Genomic DNA, 21,366 nt, shown 5'->3' with positions numbered 1-21,366 from the left:
AATACAGAACTCCAAGGAAAATTCAAGACGGAAAGTCCCTTAACAATTGGCAAAATTAATACACCATTTTCTACATAAGGAAATGCCTGTACCAAGTCAGGAATATGACAGTCGTTTTCCATTCGTTTGATGTGTTTGAGCTTTATAAATTTTACCCTTTGATAAATGAATTTCCGTTTTGAATTTTCCTTGGAGTTTGCTGAGACTACTATAACATATTATAGTAGTCTCAGGAGTTTGGTATTTTTTTGGTTTTTTACTTTTTATCATGAATGTCTTTCAGTTATAGTAATCTCCGTTGCTTATGACAATTTTTTTAGGATCCATATCTGCTGGTTAAATATACTTAGGCTTAGGACTAGTATTAACTGACTCAGTGGCGTAGCTAGACTTATAATTATCATGCTGCACGCAGAAGATGCCGAGCGGAGCAAATTTTGGACCCTTTTTTACAGAAAATGAATCTTTTTTCGATCTAAGATGGTTAATTTTGAAGTGAGGAAGTATGCACAGTCAGTGAGTGTTTTGCTATACTAGTATATCAAATCAAAGACCTAAAACTGACTAAATAATTATAAAAACTTTGCAATGCTCGCCAATTTATTATGCTTCAAAGAAAGAAAGGGCTACAGAACTGGATCCTCTCATGACATAAATGTTAACATACGAAAACAAAGCAATTCAAACAATCAATTTTTAATTTGGTGATATATGAATGTGATGTTCGTATGTAAGACCGTATGTAAGACTGAAGTTAACAACCGAGGTCCTTTAGGAGAGTAACATTTTCATTTGCCTAGCATTGTTAAACGTGTCAATAACTTCTTTAGTGTCAATGTCAAAATCAGAATGAACGTGCAGCAGTGCAAGTGAAGAAAGTCTTTCTTGTCCCATGGTCGATCTCAGCATAGATATAATAGCCATAATGGCTATTATATCTATGATCTCAGATACGTTTTTACGCGTTTCAGAGCGCTGAAAGAGCGTTCAGCAGTAGAGGTTGAGGGTGGCACGGTGAGAAGTATTTGCAGAATACAGAATATATTTGGCAAAGTTCTTTCGGCGTCATCTTCAATGTTGCACAGAGATGGTCTGGTTTCTTAAAGGGATAAATATCCCATCGCGCAACCCACCTTTTAATTTTGAGAAGAAATTGATCTTCTGATTGAAGATCGGACTCGTAGGCGCGAAATATGCTAATTTGATGGTCCCGATTCAAACTTTTCAGATTGTTTGGAAGAAACATCTGAGCAAGAAAACGTTCTTCCGAATTGACAAGACGATCTCGTAGCCTTCGTTTTAAATTAGTAGATGGTCTAAAAATTTTATATACCGAGGTACGCACAACAAAACTGAACTGATAGAAAACACGGAAACCTTTCTGACAAGTTGAAACACCTATATATACAAAGTGACAGCAGAGACATATAATACAATATATTGTATTATATGTCTCTGGTGACAGTCAATCGCACTCTTTCTTTTCATGACTGCTATGATTTTTTAATTATGATTTTTTTGGGGGCCATTTCGTTTGTGCACGCAAGTGCGTCGTTGCGTCAATGCTAGCTACGCCACAGACTGAACAGTTACTCAAAGTTAGAAATATAGACATCCCAACTTAAATGACACCATAAAAAGTGTTTGAAAAATGGCGCGAAGAATTTACGGAAATGTTACACGGCTATGCCATACTAGTTTCATGATTAGTTTTTTCATGCCGAAAGCAGCCGATTTCTTGGTAAGAAAACTTCTGTGTGGTGTTTTGTTTTATTGTTGATATATGAATTTTTAAAAGAAAGAAATAAACGATAAATTGTCTTTTCCTCAGAGAAAATGAGAGCATAATTTTAAGGTCCCATAAATTGTTTTGGGTACACTGCATAACTCCACTGTAAAGTCTGTATCTTCATCTGTTGATCTTGCTCCATCCGATGGTTTAGTTGAGCATAGCCGTGTAACCCAAGGTAACGAAAGAAGTTTACACTCAAACAATATAAATTACGCTGAGCAGATGAGTTTTTTGTGACCCTAACTACGCAATGCACTGATACAACAATCCATCATAAGAAAAACTGAACATAAACTAGCTAATGAGTAATGTATGTTGGCTTATTGAACAATCAGCTCTTACTGTGAAGTTATGATATAAGCATTTTGACAATGGAAATTAATGTACTACCAGAAAATGCACAATGTGAAAGTGGTCTATTGAAATAAAAAATAAGATGTAGTATGATTGCCAATGAAACAACTCTCCACCAGAGTCAGAGACTAAACCACATAAGCCGTTAACAACTATAGATCACCGTACAAGCAAAACCCATACCGCATAGTCTGATAAAAGGACCCTCATCCCTGAAATGTCAAATGTAAAACAGTTCAAACAAGAAAACTAACGATTTATGTACAAAAATCAAATATGATATACAGCAACAAACCACAACCAATGAATTACAAGCTCCTGACTTTTGACAGACACATACAGAATGTAGCTGGGTTAAACTAGTTTGCTGGCAGCAGACCCTTTCCTTAACCTGGGACAGTGGTGTAACAGTACAAGAATAAACTAAATATCAATTGAAAAGACCTTAACTCATCAGATGGTTACAAAGCAGAAAAACAACAACAACAACACATCAGTGTATTAAATTTCACATTTCAGGTAAAGTTCTGATATTGTTCTTTTTTGTGCAAAGATCCTAGCTATGAGTGAATCAATATTAATACCAAAATATGCCATCTTTAATGACCTGACATTAGTATCGTAACTATATCCCTTCTGAATAAGTCTGTTTAAAGGTTTGGTTAGCTTTTGAGGTGAATGTCGATATTTTTGTGCTTTGTATAGAATATTACCATAAAAGATTGGATGTGAAATACCTGAATGTATAAGATGTCTGCATGTTGATTTATATTTTATACGAATGATGTCCTTGTACCGATGATAAAATTTAGTAAATGTTTTGACTAGTTTGTGATATTGAAAACCCTGGTGTAATAATTTTTCAGTAATACAGAGGTTTCTTTCGTTAACATCAAATACGCTGTTACAAAAAATCATCTCTTTTATCATAAATGTTGGTATTAAGTTTCCTGTTAAAGATATAGATATCAAGATCCATGAAAGGGCAGTGTTCATTATATAATACATGTATATACTGTAGTCCTTTCAAATAAGTCATCCTCCAGAGCAGGACTGGTTTCTGCAAATAAACTCATCATATATAGATGCCAGGATTAAAATTTTGTACGCCAGACGGGCGGTTCCGCTACAAAACACTCATCAGTGACGCTAGAACCAAAAAATAAAAAAAAAACAATTAAAGTACAAGGTTGAAGAGCATTGAGGACCAAAAGTTCCGAAAGGTTTTGCCAAATACAGCTAAGGTAATCTATTCCTGGGGTAAAAAATCCTTAGTATAGAGAATGGCTGCAGTCTGTCTGAGTTATTTTCCATGGATTATCCCATTTTGATTTGCACCTAAAGATGTCATTTCCTTTTTTTATTCTGTCATGGAGAATGAATTAATAAATTATATAGCAACAAAATTTCATCTTCTCACTGTTGGACTAGCGACGGCAAAAATTGACGAGCCCTAGAATCGCCTTAAAAAATCCTAAGAGAAAACCCTGCATAAACCTTACATTTGTATTTATTTGTGTAAATACATATATGATCCTTTTAACTTTCGTATTAGATAATATGTAATATAACTTAAGCTCTGTATTGCAACTATCAAGTACTAGTCTCTTGGAAGAGATGATGAACAGTTATACTGCATTCTTTTGGGCAAGCACGTAACAACAGTCAATATCGACACTGACAGTTTTCTTAAGCTGTGCCACGTACACGTTGCACACTGGGTTTCTGAGTATAGCAGAGTAACGAGAAGGATAATACGGTAGCGTGCTAGTACATGAACTATCGTTAGTGAGAGCAAGTTTCTTTAAATGTTCTTTTGGTAATATACTATAGTTATTGTACATAGTGTAATATTATGTTGTGTTGTCTGCTTTGTAAACTTTTGTTATTTAATCTGATATAGCATATAGTTGTTCATTGAATCTCTTGATAGAAGAAATAAAGAAATGAATGAATGAATGAATGTATGCTGTCACAGCAACCCTCCAGCAACATAAGTAAACCAAAAATAGATAAATAGGGGTCAACATCTGGCTTTCTTTCAGTAATTAAGTACAAGTGTTTTGATAGAGTCAGTGTTTTCCATAAAACCAGAAGCTTTTTCACAATTTTGGCCCTCTACTTCTCTGTCAATTACTAAATTTTCACTTAAAACTTAGCTAATGATTTGCAATATGCCTTCTACCTTCTAGCTAAAATTTTTGTTTAGAGCCTTGGTCAGTAGTTTCAAGGGGGTTGAAAAACAAATATTTGATTGTCCCAGAACTCCTTTTACACTATAAAAATAAAAAGTTTATACATGTATTTCCTGTATACATTGCATGTTTATAGTCAACACTATACAAGTTGGTGATGATCAAGGTTTTGGAATTTTATAAAATAAATTACAACAAAGTCAGCTAGAAAAGACATAACACGAAAAGTATCTGCAATAATAAATTAGTTTACAGTATATATTTATGAGTTGTTAAAAATTTGGACCACCATAAAGAAGGATCACTGATTGGGGATTATCTCTCTCTGTGTCACTTAAAATATCTATGTGTATCAGTAAATGTAGATTTGAGTTTTTCATTTTATGAAATAGAATAATCCAGCTGCATTCATTTTCATGTAACCTTGTCCTCATTGAATATTTCATTGCATTATTGGTATTTGTAAAACTGTCATTATTTATTGTAGTCGATTGTACAGCGACAAGTCAGCCCAATTCAAAATTCATTTTTCTTGACAATTTGATTTGGAAGCCTGTTGATTGTTGTAAAACTGGTGACTCATCTTACTTTTGAATTTCCTTGTAATAGAATTGCTAAATCAGTACTAAAGCGTATTTTGACTCAATAAATTAAGATACATCAGCTTTTGTCCTATAGATTTTGACCTGCAGAGAGTTCACTTCAGACTTGTAGCATATTATTGATCCAAGCCAATCTAATCTTCTAAATTGCAATCCATTCTTCAGTTATTTGCATACTAATGTTATTTTCATATCATGATTGCTCTAACATATATATATATCATCAATTGTTTATACATGTTAGAATTGTAAATTTTAGATCACATTCTGTAGAAGACATTACAGACACGCAATTTAAAGTGTGGAGGATAATTTTCTAGTTGACAAGGGTAGGTAATAAGCAATTGTTCAATAAGTTAAACTGCCATCTTACTTGGGATTTTTTTCAGACAAGACCATGACTCACCATATTTGGAAATAGTGAGTCCAAAGGTTGAAGAAGAAAAGAATATGAATACAAATACTTTAATAAACCAATTATCCGCCCATAAAGGGCATGTTACATATAATGATTACAAATACATGTAGACATAAGTAAAAAAAAAAACAAATTGAAAAACAATAATGATAATGCTTATGATAATATGGATTTAACTATTGTATTCTTATTGTAAAACATTTATAATAAGTTAAAGCCACAGTGTTGCATATTTCTTCATGTTCACAAGAAAGAAACAATGGCAAATAAATCTGATTTCTGTTATAGATTTTTGAAATTATTACATATTTTTAAAGCAGAATTCAATATTACTTGTTGTTGTTGTTCGAATGGTGGACATATGAATGCTTTAAATTATTAATGAAGTCCTCATGTCAAAATAAAATGGAAAAAAAAAATTAGATATGTTTTTTTAAACAATGCGTAGAAACTATAATGACTGAACCCAGCTAATACACTCGGATGCATAAATTGATCTTTGATCCAGCCAAATTGTCCTCAGTTGAGGACTCATATTAATGAGAAATCAGAAATGTTCTCAAAGACATAATTTTAACAAGTACATGTAACTAAGTTATAAGTATTTATATAAATTTAATGAGTTATTCAACAGTCAGAGTAAAAACAGTTGGATGTTCTCTTAGTTTGTAAAGTTTTTGTAAATTTGACTTCAGTTAAAGTTAATGAATGACTGATCATTCGTGTTTCAATACCATTTCAATGACAATATTTGCAGTAGAAGTAAAATTATGATGTTAGTGATATACCACATCAATATTTATACATTTGTAAAAAAAGATGTGGAGTATATATAATAATGAAACAGAAAGCCAACATCCCAAAAATCCTAAAAGATATCTAGAGGCCTTCAACAGGGGATTGCTTTATTTGGACTGTAGCTTTTGTATGCTTGAATGCAATAACTGGCAGGTTTCCTCTCCTTTTAAAAAGTACATCACTCCTTAAATTATGAGTAATACAATATTTTAACGACCTGTCTACACTACATTTCAGTATGAAATACAGATAACATGGTATAAATTTTTAAGGTGAAGCAACATTTTGTCTACATGATTTTATGAATATTTAAAGGGTAAATTGACTTCATCTGATAATTCACTCCTTATTTGTTTAGGAGATTTAACATTGGTAAAATTGCATGGTATCTTTCTGTTCATTATTAAAACAATTTTGCCATGGATGTTACGGTAGATAACAAAAGTTTTATTGTTTACTCTTTGAAACAAGCGGTAATTGCAATCGGTTTGTGAAATTTGATGTTCGAGGACAATGTTATTGAATGGAAGCAATGACCTTTTATCTCTGTATCATAAAATAAATAAAGTAAATCAACCTTTTTGAGATTTAAATTTTTAGATAGATATAATCACCATGCAAGAATAGAAAATATAAATGTCAATGTAAATACACATTGAACATATATGTAAATACACATTGATATGTGTAGTGGTGCCTGTGATGTTGGCGAATGCAAAGTGCTCTAACCTAAGGAAACATAAAAATTAGGTTGTACAAGTACAAGTATTTAAACCAACACTTGCTATAGCTTCTCTGTGATGGTAATTTTCAAAATGAAAGGTTTAAAAGCTTCTCCTTTTTAGCTCACCTTTCCAAAGGAAATGTGAGCTTTTGCCATCACTTGGCGTCCGTCGTCGTCGTTGTCCGTCTGGTGTAAACTATTTCAAACATCTTCTCCTCTGAAACTACTGAACCAATTCCAACCAAACTTAAGCTGAATGATCCTTAGGGTATCTAGAATAAAGTTTGTGTTTTATTTTCTGTTTTCGTCAAAAAACATGGCCGCCATGGCTAAAAATAGAACATAGGGGTAAAATGCAGTTTTTGGCTTATATCTCAAAATCTAAAGCATTTAGAGCAAATCTGACATGGGGTTAAAATTTTTCATTAGGTCAAGTTCTATCAGCCCTGAAATTTTCAGATGAATCTAACAACACATTGTTGGGTTGCGCCACTAAATTGGTAATTTTAAGGAAATTTTGCAGTTTTTGGTTATTATCTTGAATATTATTATAGATAAAGATAAACTGTAAAGAGCAAAAATGTTTAGCAAAGTAAGATCTACAAATAAGTTTATATGACCAAAATTGTCAATTGACCCCTGAAGGAGTTATTGCTCTTTAAGGAAAATTTTACACAATTTGTTTATCATGTTTTCTAACTAAAAAATCTTCTCCTCTGTAACTACTGAACTAAATTAAACCAAACTTAAGCTGTATGATGCTTAGGTTATCTAGAATAAAGTTTGTGTTTTATTTTTTTTGTTTCCTCAGAAAACATGGCCGCCATGGCTAAAAATAGAACATAGGGTAAAATGCAGTTTTTGACTTATATCTCAAAAACTAAAGCCTTTAGAGCAAATCAGACAAGAAGTTAAAGTATTCATTACGTCAAGGTCTACCTGCCCTGAAATTATCAGCCAAATCTGATTTTTGTCGAGCCTGCGACTTTTGTCGCAGAAAGCTTGACATAGGGATAGCGATCCGGCGGCGGCGGCGGCGGCGGCTACGGCGGCGGCGGCGGCGTTAGCTAACTTCTTAAAAGCTTTATATTTTAGAAGGTGGAAGGTCTGGATGCTTCATACTTTGTATATGGATGCCTCATGTTACGAAGTTTCCGTCAGTCACATGTCCAATGTCCTTGACCTCATTTTCATGGTTCAGTGACTACTTGAAAAAAAAGTTAACATTTTTTGTAATGTTAGATTCTCTCTTATTATAAGTAATAGGATAACTATATTTGGTATGTGCGTACCTTGCAAGGTCCTCATGCCCGTCAGACAGTTTTCACTTGACCTCGACCTCATTTCATGGATCAGTGAACAAGGTTAAGTTTTGGTGGTCAAGTCCATATCTCAGATACTATAAGCAATAGGTCTAGTATATTCGGTGTATGGAAGGACTGTAAGGTGTACATGTCCATCTGGCAGGTGTCATCTGACCTTGACCTCATTTTCATGGTTCAGTGGTTATAGTTAAGTTTTTGTGTTTTGGTCTGTTTTTCTTATACTGTATGCCATAGGTCTACTATATTTGGTGTATGGAATGATTGTAAGGTGTACATGTCTAGCGGGCAGGTGTCATCTGACCTTGACCTCATTTTCATGGTTCAGTGGTCAAAGTTAAGTTTTTGAGTTTTGGTCTTTTTTTCTAATACTATATGCAATAGTTCAACTATATTTGGTATGGGCGTACCTTGCAAGGTCCTCATGCCCGTCACACAGTTTTCACTTGACCTCGACCTCATTTCATGGATCAATGAACAAGGTTAAGTTTTGGTGGTCAAGTCCATATCTCAGATACTATAAGCAATAGGTCTAGTATATTCGGTGTATGGACGGACTGTAAGGTGTACATGTCCAACTGGCAGGTGTCATCTGACCTTGACCTCATTTTCATGGTTCAGTGGTCAAAGTTAAGTTTTTGAGTTTTGGTCTTTTTTTCTAATACTTTATGCAATAGGTCATCTATATTTGGTGTATGGAAATATTTTATGATGTACCTGTCAGTCTTGCAGGTTTTATTTGACCTTGACCTCATTTTCACGGTTCATTGCTCAGTGTTAAGTTTTTGTGTTTTGGTCTGTTTTTCTAATACTATAAGCAATAGGTCAACTATATTTGTTGTATGGAAGGATTGCAAGCTGTAGTACATGTCTGCCTGGCATTGTTCATCTGACCTTGACCTCATTTTCTTGGTTCATTGGTCAATGTTTAGTTTTCTTGGTTAAGTCTGTATCTTAGAAACTATAAACAATAGGTCAACTATATTTAGTGTATTGAATGATTGTAAGGTGTACATGTATTTCTTGTTTGGTTTATATGACCTTGACCTCATTTTCTTGAATCATGTTAAGTGTATGTGATAGTTGTAGTAAAGCTTTAAATTTAGGACTATCAACATTATATCAATGATTAGTAAAGAAGGCGAGACATTTCAGCGTGTGCACTCTTGTTAGGTTATTGCCCCTGAATTGATGATTTTAAGGAAATTTTGCAGTTTTCAGTTATTATCTTGAATATTATTATAGATATTAATAAACTGTAAACAGCAAAAAACCAGCAAAGTAAGATCTACAAATAAGTTTTATATGACCAAAATTGCCAATTGACCCTTAAGGAGTTATTGCCCTTTAAAGACAATTTTTCACAACTTGTTCATCTAGTTTGCTTACTTCAAAAATTCTTCTCCTTCGAAACTGCTGAATCAATTACAGCCAAACTTGGGCTGAATGAGTTTCAGAGTATCTAGTATAAATTTTGTATTTTTTTTCCTTGTATGTCAAGAAACACAGCCACTATGGCTAAAATGGAACATAGGGGTAAAATGCATTTTTTTGCTTTTGAAGAAAATATGACAGATACATAGAACATTTAAATGGCATTTTTAAGCCATCATTGATATATATTAAAAAGGAAAAATAATCATTGATGAAAGATTTAAGCAAAAAATTACAGGTGAGCAATTCAGGCTCTTGAGAGCCTCTTGTCTTTATTACTGGAAATTCAGAAATGTTTGCTATGTTGAAATATGCGTTTATTGCGATATGATAAGTTTCGCAAAAATAAAAACTTGAAAATAAAATATTGAGGGTATTATTTGTTTGTAGCATTTATCAACATCGCAATAATCAATCTCCCTTTTTTGGCCACTGTTCAACAATCACAATATATAAATAAACGCATGAAAAAAATTTGTGAAATGATTCAGACAGTACATTGAATCCTATTGGCGGTGATGGTTACATGTAGGCCAGCCCAAACTGCACTCTGACATTCTTCACGATCACATAAACTCTGAAAAGAGGCCTAACAAGCAATATGAATTTCAAGAAATTTTTTGGGAAAGACATGTTTTTTGGACTATCACTATCCCAAAAACTGTTGGACTTATTTAGCCCAAAAAATCATGTGTTTCCCAAGAAATCCATATTGCTTGTGAGGCCTCAAATTGAAGCAATTTTCAGTTTCTGGGCAATGTTATGTGAACAGTGCAGAAATTTTTTTTTTTTTTTTCACATGTTCAGTAATGAGAAAATATTAAAAGTAAGTATTAAATTGGCTTCTTTTTATGGCTTGACAATATCAGAAAGAAAACCTATAAATTGGCTTATTTTTTAAGGCTTGACAGTATAAGAAATAATAGGCCAACTGAATATTTTTAAAATGATTTAATGTCTTATATTTAAGGAGGTTTAGTTCAAACAATGTGATGGTCCAAAAAACTCATCAAAGAGTAGTAAACATGCCAGACACGCTGTCAGTCTGCATAACACTCATCAGAGTCGCTCAAATAAAACAAGAAGGAAGGCCAAATTCAAATAGAACTTCAAAACATGAAGCAAATAAAAAGTATATATATTTCTCTCCATTCTTAATTTTAAATATACTATATAGGAAAATGTTTTTGACTTTAACAGTGCTTAACTAAAAATGTATCTATTAACTGTGCTTAACCAAAAATGTCCATAAAATGTGTTAGGGTATGCATGTAAATTTAGGGTACAAGCAGAAAACAGAACTACAAATTTTGGTGTTTTTTATTTGGCCTGACCATCTTTTACATGCTGTGATTGAAAAAAAAAATCATTAGAGACTTAATTAATATTACACTCATTTAGTCTTTACTGTTAGAAGAATAATTCCTTATAGCCTAAGTGTATAGTTTCGGAAGTGCCTTTTTAGCCTTAATGTTCAATAATTGAATAAAGTCGTACGTATGTACTAGGCAATGAATCATTCTGAAATCCAATTACAACTCAGTAAGCGGAGGGAAAGGATCTGTATTAATGTTGAGAGGGCTTTTGTCACAACATGTCATTAAATTGTCCCAAACAATATAATTTTCTAATAACTTGTGAGACTGACCACATCCATGGGTCATCTTAGGTCAATTCAACACATGCAGGGGATAATTAAATACTGATTATTCATTCCTAATGCAAGTCTATAAAAAAGAAATGAAATGATAAAAAGCAAAATTGATATTTAGCTTGATTGGTTAAATATGTTTCCATCTGATTGTATCGGCAATCATTTCTGCATGAAATATTTTGGTAATTTTCAACATGATGTTTTAATTATGATGCTATGGTTTTAATCAATAAGGCTTTATTGAAATTGTATGATGCTAAATATGGAATTATGGTTGTATTGTAAATTTCAATTTTCTTTTTAATCAATATTTAGATCATGCCTTAAAAGAGATTTTTCTCTAAACTTTCCATTTTTTCACAAATCCTCATATTATGATAATAATAAAGTTTTGGTAAAAATGGAAACTGATTATAAACATCATAAATATGGCAATATTAATTTGCACAGTGGTACAAAATCTTTTTGTGATTCATTTTTATACGACCGCAAAATTTTTTGCGGTCGTATATTGGTATGACGTTGGCTTCGTCGTCGTCCAAAGACACATTGGTTTTCGCACTCTAACTTTAGTTTAAGTGAATGGATCTCTATGAAATTTTACCATAAGGTTCAATACCACAAAGGGAAGGTTGGGATTGATTTTGGGGGTTATGGTACCAACAGTTAAGGTATTAGGGGCCAAAAAGGGGCCAAAAATAAGCATTTTTGTAACTTCCAGACATAACTTGTGTGTTAGTGTATGGATCTCTCTGACATTGTACCACAAGGTTCCATATCACAAAGGGAATGCTGGGATTGATTTTGGGGGTAATTGCCTCAAAATTTTAGGAATTAGGGGCCAAAAAAGGGGCAAAAAACAAATATTTTTCTAGTTACATGACAAAAACTTGTGTGTAAGTGTATGGATCTTTCTGAAATTGTACTACAAGGTTCCATATCACAAAGGGAAAGCTGGAATTGAGTTTGGGGGTAATTGCTCAAAAAGTTTAGGAATAAGGGGCCAAAAATAAGCATTTTTCTAATTTCCAGACAATAACTTGTGTTCAAGTGTATGGATCTCTCTGAAATTGTACTGCAAGGTACCATACCACAAAGGGAAGGATGGCATTGATTTAAGGGGTAACTGCCTCAAAATTTTAGGAATTAGGGGCCAAAAAAGGGCAAAAACAAGCATTTTTCTAATTTCAGGGCAATAACTTCTGTGTTAGTGTATGGATCTTTATGAAATTGTACTACAAGGTTCCATATCACAAAGGGAAAACTGGGTTTGAGTTTGGGGGTAATGCCCTAAACGTTTAGGAATTTGGGGCCAAAAAGGGGCCAAAAAACAAGCATTTTTCTAGTTTCCAGACAATAACTTGTGTTCAAGTGTATGGATCTCTCTGAAATTGTACTGCAAGGTACCATACCACAAAGGGAAGGCTGGGATTGAGTTTGGGAGTGATGAATCATAAGGGGGTTCAAAACATTTCGGGGGGGGGGGGGGGATTTTTTTTCCTTTAAAATTTTCCATTTTAAATTGGTTATCTAAAAGCAAATAATAATGATATGGTTTGAATAGGTAAATTAAAATTTTTTAAGTTCTTAGACCACATTCATTCTGTGTCAGAAACGTATGCTGTGTCAAATATTTAATCACAATCCAAATTCAGTGCTGTATCAAGCTTGAATGTTGTGTCCATACTTGCCCCAACTGTTCAGGGTTCGACCTCTGCGGTCGTATCAAGCTGCGTTCAGCAGAGCATTTTATTGTTATTTATGGAAGATGATGATATTAATTGGATGTCCAATATCTGAAAAGAAAACTTATGTAGATAATACCTGTTTTCATAAACTGACTGAAAAACTAGCACTTAGTATTCTTGGCTGTTTTGTGATACATGTATGTGCAGATATAATTGTCTTCACTAGGCTATATAAAAGGCTACAAGTGTTACACATTTATATGCACTATTACAAACTTGTTTTTAAGATAGAATTCACAACCAAAACATACATATGCTAACAAAATTTTGTCGCCAGTTTAAAATACTGGTACATTTAAAAAAATTGAATGTGTAAAAAAAAAAGAAAAGGGAAACCAACAAGAAATCTGTTACTATAAATCTAAGATTGAGGCACCTTAAGGATGTTTCAAAATAGCAATATTAATTTCAGTCATCTAGCAGTTGTTTAAAATAGCTTTAATACAGTCTGCACCATTAGCCAATTGTCTGATGCACCAGACTAGTAAAACTTATTCGACTAGTAAGTATTTGCAAAACTTTGTTTAGACACACAAGAAAAATGTCTGAATATTGGTCTTTGGACTAGTAGTTGGAAAAGATTTTGGTGCAAACTGAATAATATAGTGTGGTACCTGATTTTTTCAAAGGTTTTTGGTTCTAAACAAGGGGAGTTTGTATGTTTGTTTCACTTGTCGGCTGCAATGTCTAGTGACTCGTCAGATACTCGCCTCCCACTTCAATCCGGTTTTATGGACCCATAAATAATTTGAATATAGCTGTATGATTTAAGAACAATATGTCTGCAAAAAACTAATAATTATATGAATGTATATATTGAATTATTGTGTTCTCTCATTAGATCAGGTGATAGGAAGTTTTATTGGAGGTTTTTCAGGGCCATATAGTTTACATTACATACCCAAATCAACCCTTTTACCATTTCAGCTACCTTTTGTAGCTTTTATTACCTCAAGTTGAACTGATCAATTTAAGAATTGGTTAACAAATGCATGATTTTGGAAGTACATATTTTACTTGATCTTTTAAAAAATCAAATTCTTGGGATTTTGCTCTTTGCTGTAATGACTTCTAAAAATTAGCGAAATTGTATTTAAGACTTTTTCACTGTTGGATGTTTTAAAATGTTTCTGTAGTAGTATATAATGTAAAAAAGTAACAATGATTTCAGTGGTCAAATATTTTATATTAATGTATGAATTATTTAGAAATTTGGTAGTTTTGATGAGAGACCTTTGAACTTTTACTTGCTATCTGGTTTGAAACAAAGAAGAAGCAATATTGGAAAGTGAATTATTAATGAAATGGTTACAGATGTCTTTCTCTAAATTTAATTTCGTCCTCCATGCAGCTGTTGTCTCCCAAGGATGGACATATTGATTGGTTTGAGTTATTATATTTTTATTATGATGTCTAGAGGGAGGGAAGAATAAAGTTATTTCTTTGTTCCTTGGTTTAGTTTAATTGTGGACATCAAAGTGATGGATAAAAATGATAATTGAAATGGAGAATAATTTTATAGAAGATATTAATATCATTATTATGGTAAAATTCTGTTAATATCTTTCTATTCTAATCCATTTCATAAAATGAAACAGTTTAGTTTATAAATATAAATAGTATATAAATGAATTAACCCATTATTAGAAAATAAACAAAACCTTACAATAACATTAATATTTGTGTACTAATTTTACTGCACCAGATGCACAGTTTTTAACTTATATTTACCTTCTTTTCTGAACTTGGAATATGTGAAAGTATACAAATATGATTCCCACATTAAAAAATAAAACAATCCCTATGATTCCTTTCTTTTCAGAATCTTGTATACCCAGTTCTTTCAAACATAGTTCAGTAGGATGTCTTTTTGTTATTCTTGTTGTTTGGTTGATGTATTATCAGAATTGAGGTAGCCATGCATCTTAATTTATTCATATACATATCTATTAATATTACAGACTTTGTTAACTCAATGTTAAGTGTTGAGATCAAAATGGTGAAATAGAATTCTATTCAATCAGCCTAACAGTTACATCTAAGATAATCTCTGTCATAACTTGTTTAGACTTCGGGAAGATTTAGAGCTTGACATATATTGCATTATGTTTTGTAAAAGACTGTAAATTGACCTCTTGATGTCTTTTGGTTATTTGTGTTGTTGGGGTTGCTGTCTCTGACATTGACATATATATTCTTTTATCTCCTTTTATTCTGCACTACTGAAAAAAATAAAGTTTGTTGATCCTTGTCAATTTTTATCAATCAGATAACAGCATTGAGTCAAAATTAAATCCACCCTGTTATAGTTCACAAATATCCTATTGACTAATAGCTATTGCTATGTCACAATGCTACAATTTTTTTTTGGTACTTCTGAGGATATGAAATTTCTTACATACCAATTTCCTATTTTTAAGAGCCAAATTCAGTAATTTCAAAATGGAATCTAGGAGATTATAGGATTATGAACATGATGACCTCTTTCATTCATGGACAATTTTTATGCCCCGTTGCAGCTTATGCCCTGCTGCAGCGGAGGGGGCATCAAGTGTTACCTTGTCCGTCCGTACGTATGTCCAAAAATTGGTTTCTGTTCTCTAACTTAAGTTGGCCTCAACTAAATGTTATGAAAATTATACACAATGCTTATTATCACAAAACACAGATCAAGTTCGAATTTGGGTAGCATCACTTTTACCGTTCTTGAGTGATGCCCTTTATAATGTTATATGCAAGCGGGGGCATCATCTGTGTCCCATGGACACATTCTCCATTTATTTGTTAAAATCTAAGTAAGATTCTATCAAAATTGTATTGTGCTGTGTTACAATAGAAAATAAGATTGCATTCTAGGAGTTTAATTAAATACATATTTCCCAAACAAATTAGTTATCCTCTTGTAAGATACATGTTAATAAGCTAGTTTAATTGTACATTACAGCTGTGTTGTATAACAAAGAGAGCAAGTAAAGATCAGGCATGGTTTGGTATGTAGAGAATTACATGTTATGTAATTGTTTAATTACCGTTGTTTGTTAATTTACTTGTATAATCACTAACAGCATTACAGACAAAACAATAACATCATTGGATCTGTTCTTTTGGGGTTTGGAAATTAATTCCAATACCAAAATTCTTCACAATAGCTGTTTTTGCTAACAAGGTCAAGCTGAAAAAACAATTTGTTTCTATCAAGTATCATTTTGAATATCTTCATAAAAATAAATATAGAATTTTTACATGCCTGACAAACTGTTCAACTGGATTCTACTTAGGCTATAGGACTCCTGGTTAATTTTACGAAATCTTTTAAGTTTTTGTACTTAATATTCAATGTTATCAGGAGAGTTTAATCATTTTTTATTCCACTTTCAAGGGTTATCCATTATTTTTTTATTTTTATCAATTTGCTGCTAAGTTATATATCTAACATCATATCTAAAGAAAAAAATGTAAATTCATATGCTGTACTTCTTAAATGAGGAACAGCTAATTTCCCCTGAATTGATTTCTTACCAAGGCCTTACTAAAATTTCAGTAGCAAATCTTCATATGTGTAATATGAGGTTCTAACACTACTGAATTTTTTTTTTAGACAAATCACTTATTATAAATGTCTAAAGATGCATGTAGAGCTGATAGAATGAAAAAAGTTGAATAATTTTTGGAAATTTTTAAAGTATAATAAAAATTGTGTTGGAAGTCCTTAGAATAATATAATAATTATGGTTTTTTTTTTGGGGGGGGGGGGGGGGGGGGAAATGAGCAAAAATGGTGGGTAAATGATTGAAGTGTGATTATAGATTGAAATAAACAATTAATTTCCCCATAGGCGACAATGATAGCCTTTTTCGAGATACAGACTTTAGAAAGTTGATTTTTTAAACGAAACCTTGCTAGAATTAAAGAAAAGTTATTAGGACAGTATTTTTTGGTCCAAAAAATATAGGTTCGCGTTGCTTTTCTTAGCGTAATTTGTACTTATCTCCCATGCCTATCAATTTTGCACATAAAAATACGTGTCTCATCCTAGCGTTTAAAAGACATCTCAGTTCCGTTAGGGCTAAGGAAAATAATTTATTTGGCCTTTGGTATAATGCAGAATGCACGAAGTCTCTAATAACAAAAAATAACGGGCGCACATATCAACCAATCAGGATTAGCTATACTCTTAATTCTGAATACCATGTTATGCTCATAAAATGGCTGCGCCCATAAAATCTAATGGTGTATTGTAACCTACATAGACTTTTTGATTTTCAAATTCTTGTAGGTTTTAACAACTTTATGATTTTGACCCTGTCCCACCTCGTTAACAATCCTAATGGATTATTATTATTTAATCTAATCTTATTTATAAGGTCAAAATTAAATAATTTCAGATTCACTTGCAAATTCAAGTTACTTAGATTTTATCAGTATTCAACAATATGGAGATTTAAATGGTGATTTAAATTAAATCAACAAACATAAAAACTTGTTATATTTGTTTACACTCTATTAACCTTACAATAGTCCTTACACAATCTACTATTGTCATCACAGCATGGGTTGGCACCAAAGGTATAAAAATCTAACAAAATAACCTTTGATAATGGAACCATGTCCCAGGGGATGAATTTATGGTCAGATGACCTGTATCCCCAGCTGTCCACTTTATCATTGTAGGCTGAGTCTGGTCAAGGGATTTTCATGTGTTTGAGAAATCATTAGTGTAGACAGATGAATTATAGAAATTCATTAGAATAGATGAAAGGGATTATTGAATTGAATTGATTTTCTCAATTTAGGTAAGGTAGCTTTTGTTAAAATTTAATGGTGTAAGAATTGATAAGATTATCTACAACCATTTAAAATGTTTTCACAACTTCATGTTTATTATTATAAACCTAGCACTAATATTAAAAAACACATAAAATACTAACTTGAGAAATCTAAATGAAAAAGAAATAAAAATATTCACCTAGCTGCTCACCAAAAGTTAAAAAGAAAACAACTCTTAGCAAATTATCAAAATATTTCTTGAGTAAAGACCTGAATGCCAGTGAATGGTATAACTTCATCAGGTGTATTGAATCAGTAATGATTAGAAATAAATGGGTATTATCTTTGACACATCTGTTATACAAAACTTAATTTCCTTTATTTGACTTCCTTCCTAGGAATTATAGATATTATTGATTGAAAGGAAATTTGTTGAATATTTTCTTTTATACCAATTTTTGTTTTACCAATAGCAAACATAATCCTCTATAATTTGCTATTGATATTTTGTTCCAGTTGTTGTTTTAAAGAAAGATTTGTGTTCTAATACAATAAGAATTGAATTATTCTTTTACTATACAGAAAGATAGACTTTCATATTTTTGGTACTTTTTAGAAAAAAAACCATTTACTAAATGTTAGTCATACCTGCCAACCTCTGAAACCTTCAAAGAGGGAGATCTCCTCTCAACTATGACAGCTGAGGGGGAGATTTTGCGGCGAACGACATTTTCAAGTGAAATATATGACGTGTTTATTTATAAATCTACGAAACACATATAAGAGTTAATAAATATACTTTGTTTCTTTAAATATGGTTATATCCTACAGAAGGTGTGTTGCTTGTTTCTTTCCTATTTCATCAACTTTGACTTTTGAATCCCTTCCAGACAATTTTCACTCCAGATACCTCTGTTATAAGAGAGCAATCATGTTGTCACAGGTGCATTTTGTATGTGTCAATTAATTTGGTTCAATACATATCTTATAAATTTCAATATAAACATTGAATAGAAGTATAGATCTTTTACGTGATTTTTAAAATATAATTATTTTTTTGTCGAGCCTTCGACTTTAGTCGAAAAAGCGAGACATAGCGATCCTACATTCTGTCGGCGTCGTTGTCGTCGGCGGCGTCCACAAATATTCACTCTGTGGTTAAAGTTTTTGAAATTTTAATAACTTTCTTAAACTATCCTGAATTTCTACCAAACTTGGACAGAAGCTTGTTTATGATCATAAGATAGTATCCAGAAGGAAACTTTGTAAAAAAAAAATCCGTTTTTTCCTTATTTTACTTTTAAATGGACTTAGATTTTCTGTCAGGAAACAACACATTCACTCTGTGGTTAAAGTTTTTAAAATTTTAATAACTTTCTTATACTATTTTGGATTTGTACCAATCTTGGACAGAAGCTTGTTTATGATTAAAAGCTAGTATCTAGAAGGAAATTTTGTAAAAAAATAAATCCATTTTTTCCGTATTTTACTTTTAAATGGACTTTGATTTTCTGCCAGGAAACAACACATTCACTCTGTGGTTAAAGTTTTTAAAATTTTAATAACTTTCTTATACTATTTTGGATTTGTACCAAACTTGGACAGAAGCTTGTTTATAATCAAATGCTAGTATCTAGAAGGAAATTTTGTTTTCTTCCAGTTAACATTACATTCAGTCTGCAGTTAAAGATTTTAAACATTTATTAGATTCATAAACTATCCTGGATTTTTACCAAACTTGGACAGAAGCTTCTTACAATCAAAAGATAGTATCAAGAGGAATATTTTTATTGATTTACTTCCTCATTTTTGTTGAGCCTGCGATTAACAGAAAAAGTAGGGGAGACACTGGGTTCCGCGGAACCCTTACAAATTTTTTGTCTTAAGGCATACAAAATGTTTTAATTGCCATCCTTTTATGATTTTTGTTTAATTTGTATTTAGTTTATATTGTTTTATCAATTCACATTATTTTAAGAAGGGTAACTTAAAACAGGATTAAACAGGGGAAGTAACCCGAAATTTCTATGAAGTGTTTTGCTTGAAGCAAAAGTCGTTAATGATCGTTAATTAGTACTATGTTTGACACCCAAGCTGTCAAGTCAAGCCATTTAATTTCACATGGTCAATGATTTACAGGTAAAAACAACCCTCATCAGTGAGACAAAAACGTAATTCAAGGTTAAAATATCCCGCGCGGGAGGGTACCGACAAGCGGGAGATTTCCTGAATTTCGCCATTTGAGCGGGAGTCTCCCGCTCAAACCGGGAGGGTTGGCAGGTATGTGTTAGTGCACAAACATTTTTTTCAATGTCCACAGTACGGTAGACCTTTACTGACCCTTTAAGGAAGTATAACATTTTTCTGTATTTTTTTAATTTCACAAGAGATCACAATTGATCAAAACTTATTGTTTTGTAAATATCAGTGGTCAACTAGTAAAATTAAGGTAAATTCATTATTGTAGTAAAGTCCTGGACTTCAGTATTGGTGAGTAATCAAGAATGGATGGTGATAATGAAGGAATTCCAGAAATGGCCAACTTCATTTTCTCCTTTATTTTTTGCTTCTTTATTAAATCCAGACATATCATGTCTGTGGTATATTAGAGTTATTTTGATTGATCTATAATCCTGAAGTTTTATGAAGAGATACCTTTGAAAGCTCTTACTGTCAAGCATGATTTATATCATAAAATCATCCACCTTCATAAGTAGGTGTAGTTATATCACATTCAATGAAAATAGGTATACAATATTAATGACCATTTTTCATTATTTCCACAGGGACCATATTGACTTTTAAACCTATTAAAGATTAATGTGAATTGGTTTTCTTGTTTGAGTTGTTTCACATTTTGTCATTTTGTGGCTGTTTATAGCCAACTGCTGTGTGGGTTTTGCTCATTGTTGAAGTCCTTCGGTGACATAAAGCTGCTTAAATTCATGTCTCTTGGTCTTTGATGGACAGTTGTCCCTTGGCAATCATACCACATTTAATTTTCATGGTTAATTTGTGATGTATTTTGAGTTTCTGCTTAAAGAAAAATGTACAGGAAACTGAAGTGCCCTATTATGATAACTGTTTGTTGATACTGCAACATTTTCAACTGTTCTGTGTAGCAACATAATATGTAATTGTTACTTAAAAGAAAATATGATTGTTTGATGTTTTTAAAACAAAATTGCTTTCTAGAAAAATAAAACAGACACAATATGATGTATTTATTGCTGAAAGGAATGGAAAAAAGTATTGCAGCAACAACAATGTATAATGACTTATGACAGGCTGATTAGAAACATAAAGTATTAGCTGTTACTCAGCTACTCTGAAGATATAATAAATAACCTTTATAAAAACGGTATTAAACCTTGTATGTATGTACATGCATATGATTAAAAGGAGATGTGGGGTATACTCAATGAGACAACAACCTAATACAGAAAGCAAAAAGACATGTTCATTTTGATATTGTGATAATAACATGTTCATTTTGATATTGTGATAATAAAATGTTCATTTTGATATTGTGATAATAACATGTTCATTTTGATATTG

The 21,366-nt window shown here is 32.2% G+C and overlaps 1 protein-coding gene across 5 annotated transcripts in view; it reads left to right on the top strand.

Moving 5' to 3' along the window:
* The first annotated feature begins 1,706 nt into the window (after window positions 1-1,706).
* Window positions 1,707-21,366, top strand: part of LOC127706637 (neurofascin-like) — a 99,516-nt gene continuing 79,856 nt past the window's right edge. For 4 of the 5 annotated variants that reach the window (XM_052211331.1, XM_052211295.1, XM_052211339.1 and 1 more), the window contains exons 1-3: window positions 1,707-1,741; window positions 5,203-5,272; window positions 15,986-16,031. The gene's annotated coding sequence lies outside the window, so the exon portion shown is untranslated. Of the gene's footprint in view, window positions 1,742-5,118; window positions 5,273-15,985; window positions 16,032-21,366 lie in introns of those variants that run through there. The other variant, XM_052211303.1, reaches the window with a different exon arrangement.

This window comes from Mytilus californianus, unplaced genomic scaffold (genome assembly GCF_021869535.1).
Source record: "Mytilus californianus isolate M0D057914Y unplaced genomic scaffold, xbMytCali1.0.p SCAF_1, whole genome shotgun sequence".
In the NCBI taxonomy this organism is placed as follows: Eukaryota; Metazoa; Mollusca; class Bivalvia; order Mytilida; family Mytilidae; genus Mytilus; species Mytilus californianus.
Note: the sequence above shows the minus strand (reverse complement) of the source record. Positions and strands in the feature narration are given on the sequence as shown.